Source organism: Capsicum annuum, chromosome 12, assembly GCF_002878395.1.
Source record: "Capsicum annuum cultivar UCD-10X-F1 chromosome 12, UCD10Xv1.1, whole genome shotgun sequence".
NCBI lineage: Eukaryota > Viridiplantae > Streptophyta > Magnoliopsida > Solanales > Solanaceae > Capsicum > Capsicum annuum.
In genome coordinates, this window is record NC_061122.1 from 21,720,761 (window position 1) to 21,728,159 (window position 7,399).

The window sequence follows — 7,399 nt, forward strand, 5'->3', positions numbered from 1 at the left end:
TTTTTTCTTTTTAAGTTTGAACTAAAGTGTTTAAAAGTATTTACGTCTTTTTCAAATATCTTTAAATGTTAAAAAATACTTAAAAATAAGAAATATTTAAAAATATATCAGTTCAAACATCCTCTTAGTCTTTTGTGAGATGTCACAAACTGTTAAGTTGTTCTTTTCTTGCTAAATTGTTCTCGACCAGTTCCAATTTCCTCCTCCTCGTTGCTTTTTTCTTTTTTGGGACCTATGTATAATTTTATTATGCTTCAATATCTATTAAATTTGATGTAGATTATGTTTGTAGCTTTAAGTTTTATTTGGCAAAAACACCTAACTATGTTCTTAATTAATTTTGAGGGTGCATTTATTATCAATTTTTATATATTTTTATGAGGGAAAGGGACCTATGTGCAATTTTATGGTGTTTCAGCATTTGTTAAACTTCGAACATATTAACACACTCCCTCTGTTTTAAAAAAATGACATATTTTGACTTGATACGAAGTTTAAGAAAATAAAAATGACTTTTGAATCTTATGATTTTAAATTAAAGTTGTGTCAAATGTACCAAAATGCTTTTTAATCTTGTGGTCTTACACATGACATGTGGAAAGTTAGAATTAAAATATTGTCAAGGTTATTCGCTTTTAGACAGACTAAAAAGGAAAATAGGTCATATTTTTAAACGAAGAAAATATTAGGTATGATTACGTAAAAATATACAAAAATTAATATAAAATTTAGAAAAGTACGAAAATAAAAAAGATAGTTGATTTTTGATTTCTGGACAGAATCTTACAGATTTAGACATCAATATATGTTCAAACCTTTCAAATATCCACAACTTCTGAATCCTGGATTCACCGACGATAGGAGCAGTGTGTTCAAAGTAAGTGTTATTTCTGCACGTCCTAATAACTCACGTGAGTTATGCCTGATTTTGCCTATGGATGGACCATGTTGCAAAGACAATCAGTAATGAACACGATAGTTGTACGTGAAAAACATCCGACTCATAAAAAGTGTAAAAAAACACGACCTGTACCTCTACAGGATTTAACCCTAAGTTCACTAAACGCAATGAACCTCTCAACAAAGATTACAAACTATGTAACTTAAGGAATTATAAACTCTAATTCCTAATGTTCAGCAATCTCCCTAGAAAAACCTACTTCAAGTTCCCCACTTGAAAATCAGATTACAAAACTATAGCAACCATAAGAACTAACTCTAATTCCTAAAAACACACAAACCTCCCAAGATTTATGTTCCCAAGTCTTTGAGTTATCCTAACTCCAAGACTAAATTCCTAAACCAGTTTATAATATAATACACTGACACTAAGAAAGCATGAAAATTATAGCTCTATAAACTTCCCAATACATATTAACTAAAATAGAAGACTGTTCGACACAAGAATGAAACAGGTTCTACAATCTGTTTCACTGTATTAGGCTGCACTTCGATAGCTTGTCAGAACTCTCTCAAATATTATTCTTACTTATTTACTCGTGTTTTCCCTTTTTTTCTCTCTGTATTAGCGCATGAATTTCGTTTTGAAAGTATTCGATATTTATAACTTCTATTAAACATCACAATCAAGTAGACTTTCAACTCCACAAGGACTTCCATGCTTCTTGGACTCTCTTTTTGAGTGTTGTAGTTAAACACTAACTCTTCTTTTCAGCACATAATGATCTCCTAATGTTTATCTGAAGTAACATACATTCTTTCTTTTAGTTTTGCTCAAATTTATCCATAAAAAGTCCTCTTGCAAGTTGAACTCTTTTGAAGCAGTTTTTCATGAACCAGCTACACTTACTTGTTCTATGGCCTCTTGTCAATCATCAAAATTTCACAAGTCTTAACAAATTTTTCTTTTTTGATGATGACAAACTCAGGCCTTTGTGCATTCCATTTTGATATGAACATCTTGACCTGTGAATACTAAAGCATGGAATAGTTGAATGAAAACTCATGCTCTTGTGCATCCCATTTCAATAAAGAAAACTTGACCTGAGAAAGCTAAAGCATGAAAAATTGAATGAGCTAAAATCTGCACAATCCTTATCGTTCCCCTTTTGGCATCATCAAAATCTGTTTCAATTATATGGATGACAAAAAATTATGGACTTGCATTATGGAATAGGTAATAGAAACATGTTTCATGTATCTGGTTCATCATATTGTCAATCATCAAAATCTATAAATCCATTAGAACTCTTACTTGACAAGGACTCCCATCTTTTTGGATTCTTGAGCCTGCATATTTATGGACTCTTTATGTGGATATGGTTTATTCAAGTCTGTAAGAACTCTTGCATGACAAGAATTCCTATCTTGCTTGGATGCTTGAGTCTGCACATTTTTGGACTCCTGTATTAAATATACTTTGTACAGACTTTGTAGTCTTTTCTCCTTGACATATTTTTTATTTCAAAAAGTCCTTATACAAGTTAGACTCTGGATGCAGGAACATGTTGATCAACTTGTTTTATGTACGTGTTCCATTGCTTTGTCAAACATCAAAATATACACGAGCTCAATAATTTCTTTCTTTTTGGATGATTACAAACTAATGCACTTTGTGTACTGTGCTCAATCTATTTTAGACAGTTCAAAGTCTAAATAAAGTATTCAAAGACACATGTGTAATGAACTGGGTCAGAATCATGGGTTATAAATATTACACAGTATACACACTTTTTCCTTTTGACATCATAAAAAATCTGCATCAATTATACAAATCAAGTCTTTCAAGTTAGAAATTTTAAGCTCATGGCCACTGGGTCTATCATCTATACAAACACTTAGAAGTCAAAAACTCAGTTAGATATAACAAAGTATTTGTAAAGACGAGGAAATAGCCAAAAACAAAAGACTAAAATCAAACATTGTCATTGATCATTCATAAGATACACCAAAGATTTTTAACAAAACTAAAAATAATATTAAAGCACTTGTGATGAGAGTAGAAAAGGTTTGAAAGAGTCCAAAGATAGGAGGACTGGGCTTTTGGTAAAGTTGGAGCATGAGATGAAGGAGAATCTTTCTTGAGTAAGTCAAAGCCTTGTATACTGCAGAGTTTGTAGTCTTTTTTTTTTTTTCTTTTTTTTTGTGATTTATTTATTAGGCATGAATATTTCTATCTAAGAGATGAGATCACACCTGATTTGAAATTAATGTGCAAATAATAGCGCCCTTACTACCAACTTTGTTTATTGGTACAGAAGAATCAGATGCCTCAACTTGTTTCATATGTGCAAATATTTCATATCCAATTCTCAATTATCCATCCTTGTTTACCAATTCTAAATCTCTTTCTACAGTGAGCTTAATATGAGAATTAAGGTCTACTGAGGGTATTTAAATATTTTTTCCTAAATAGATGCATTAATAAAATGAGCTCATCTGATGAATCTAATTCAACTATGAGGTCACCCAAATATCCCCCCTCACAAGATACATTCTTCTTAACTCCCTCAATAATATTAACAATCTCATAGACTCATTCTTCCTGATTCATAGTCTAAAATATTTCCCCTCACTTGATACCTCAATTTTCTGTCAACCATAGACAATAAGAGCACATTTGTCAACAATTATTCTAATAGTAGCTACTCTCTTAGAATTACTATTCACATGAACAACTTCTAAAACATCAATGTTTGGCTTTGATAAGAGGTGTGGTGAGATGAAATTGACAACAAATGATTATCATTATCTTGGACTTTTTATTTTTGAAAAAGTGATGGTTATAGAGTTCTTTTAGGAGTTAGTCTCTTTTGGACATTTTGAAAAAAAGGGTTACAAGTGTTTTATAATTATTTTTAATATTTGAAAAAAAATTGTAGACATACCTCGACCAGTATTTCAACGGTTGATCTCGTTTTTATATTTCAAGCTATTTTCCTATGACATAAGCAAATATAATGTTATATTGCATGTGTTACTTGAACTTGAAAATGATATAGAGACATGCAACTAAATGTACAAGACTAAGTCTAAAATTAAACTTAATATGCATTTTGTAGAGTGTTCTTTAACCAATCATTGGGGGATACTCATGTAATATTACTCATCCCCAATTAGATTCCTGCAATGGACCAGGTTCATCCATATGTTTCATCCATAGTTTCCCTTATTATAAGGTTTTCAATCTTCTCAATGTCATTTGTTGTGAATTACTGAGTTAATCTCATAAACAAGCGATGATGTTCTTGGTGATCCTGCTTACTGATTTGATGTTCCCCTTATCAATGAGTTTTTATCTTGTTTAGCTGATGAGACAGGTCACATAACCTGTGTCAATGTACTCTTCTTAGTGGAAACATCTTCATCCTGCAATCTCCTTCACATGCTACCTTTTCACTCTTTTCTTTAGTAAGTGAGAGAAATTTTTATTTATCTTCAGCATATGTCTTGAGCAAGCGCTATCTATGTACCAATTTTTCTTGCTTTTTCTCTCTTTTGTCTGCAACTGAATCAAAGGTTAGTTTTAGATATCTCTTGGTCTTTTCTTATAATCACATGGATAAATCAAATTTTTTTCACCCATGTTGGCAGCATGTTGGTATACCTGATTCTCTTATTAGTTCTAGAAACTTTCTTTTCAACCAATTTCATATTTTTCTTCCTAATTTCAGTAGTTTTTGGATATTCAGTAGTGGGTGTCCTAGTTTTCTACAAATATTACATATATCTTTAGAGGAAATAGTTTCTTTATGAAAAGCTATGTCAACCCTCTCATATTGAGTCCTACTACTCAGATGATTAACAATTCTAGATGAGTTGGTCCATCGGGTAGCTCTTTCAATATCAAGTTTTATCCTAGAGTTCTCTTGAGTTAGCTTTCTAACCTTTTTTTTTTGATAAAATAATTTATCTTTTCTTTGTTTAAGTTCAGACTCAATTCTTTGATGATTTTCACTCATGGCTTCTTTTTCTTTTTCAGTAATTGACAACTTTAAATTTTCTGATTTTAGATCCAGGTTAGATGAACCAAGTTGACTGACTTGTTCCTTTAAGGAGCAATTTTCTGTATCAGTGACATTTTTGCAGGTCTTAAGATCAATGTAATCAAACTTTAGACTTGCAAAAGAACTGAATAACTGATCCCTATCTGATGTGAGCTCATGAAAATCATCAATCAATGCATTCATCGAAGAAATTTGCCTTTTCATAGAACAAAAATGCAATTTATCTTTAAAATCAAGTAAACTTGCCTCAGATTTTACTTCTTTTTCTTCCATGTCTGAGTCACCTATAGACATAAGTGCACTTTTATCAACTCCATTATCATTAGATTTTTCTGAGCTTGATCCTCATGCAGCCATCGTAGCAAAAGATTCCTTCCTTTGGGAGTTAGATTTCTCTATTAACTTTAAATCTTTTTCAACTCTTTCCTTTTCCTTCTCTATTTCCCACAATGGATAATTCTTGATCATACGATCTTTCTTCTCACACTTGAAATAACCAACTTAAGACTTATCATTGGAACAACACTTGTTACTTGTTTCTTTCTTGTCCCGTAACTTTTCTTTCTTAAAAAATCTTTTAAAGTTCTTGACAAGCTTTTTATCATTCAAATTTGATTATTCTCTGTCAGACGCCTTTAATGCCAGTGACTTACCCTTAGTTCCCTCATCCTTTTTTAAGGTCTCCATATTATCTCATACGCATCCACAAGAGTGTCCCAAATTTATTTTGCGATGGTATAACCTGAAATCCTATTGTATTCATCTATTTCAAGTTCGCAAATAAGAATATACTTGGATTTTGCATTCTTTCCAAGCATCTTAAAGTCAGCCTCAGCATACTCATTCTTTTCTTTTAATACGTCCTTATTTTCAGCATCCTTCTTCATGGGATATTGAGGTCCATCGATAATTCTATTTCAGAGTTCATAGTCAACAACTTGAAGGAAATCTTTCATCCTTTGTTTCCATCTTGAGTAGTACTGTCCATTGAACAACAGAGGCATATTGATGTCTTGTCCCTTGTAGTATCCAGTAGGTGGTGTAGAATTCATGTTTGATCTTATCTTAAGGTGTTAGGGATCATTTGTTTGCACTTAATGGAGGTTTAAATTTGAACGGTTCAGATTTCAGACTATTAAGTGAATTTATTTTTTATTAAGATTTTAGCTCTTAATAGGTCTGAATAGGTTTTAATCATTCAGATCTAGAATCAAGTATTAATAGGTTTGAAGAGGTATTCTGGTATTGGATAATATTCACTGTCACTCTATTCATAATCATCAGTCATCACCTCTGCCACCGCCATCATTGTCAACCACCTCCACCATCGACAATAAATATCGCTACCAACCACTATTGTTAACCACTACCACACCTACTACCTCTATTATTCTAATTATATTTACCGTCACCGCCGCCGTCACCACCACCACCATCATCAACCACTACCGATCAATTCCTACTATCGACCAACTCATTTATCACAACTAACATCACCGCTAACTATGACCACTAATACATCACAACCTTCACACATTCTTCGGCGGCCACCACCATTGTCACTAGTAACGCCATTTCTACCATCACTTCAATCACTATCATCGCTATAATTAATCTCTACTAACAACCATCTCCATCATTACAACTAACATCTTCTTCAACTAGCACCAACACATCGTCAATCATCATGCATTTATTTTTCAGCCATCACAATTAACACCTCCAACTACTAACATTAAGCAACGTCACATCACAACCATCACCACCACTATCAACCGTCACCATCATAATAGTCCCTATAATACGAACTATCACAACTATCACCACTACTATTATTAATCACTAACATCAATCATTATCACCGCAACCACCATTATAAACCATCTCCACTATCACTAACAAACCTAAATATTTTTTTTCAATCAAATAATAAAATTTAGTTATATTAAATTACATACTTTTCTGATATATAATTATTTTTATTTGAATTGTACTTTTTATTTTATTATATATACAAATAAATTTTTTTTGCAAATTCAGATGTTGAAAATCAAACAGTCTTAATCATTCAGTTTTCAGATCTAGAGACAACATTTTAATCATTCAGACGTGCATTCAGATTCAGACGTCTGAATCTTAAAAAAAATAAATGCAACCTTAGCCTTCACAAGATAACCTGCTTAGATACCAATTGTTATTTCTACTTATCCTAAAAATGCTTGTGAGTTATGCCCGATTTTGCCTATGGATGGATCAGGTTTCCTAACGTGTTCCAACAGAATCAGTAATGAGCACGATAGTTTTACATGGAAAATACCCGACTTATAAAAAGTGTACAAAATCATGACTTGTACCTCTACAGAATTCAACCCTAACTTCACTAAATACAATGAGCCTCTCAACAAAAGATTACAAAAATTATAAACTGTAAT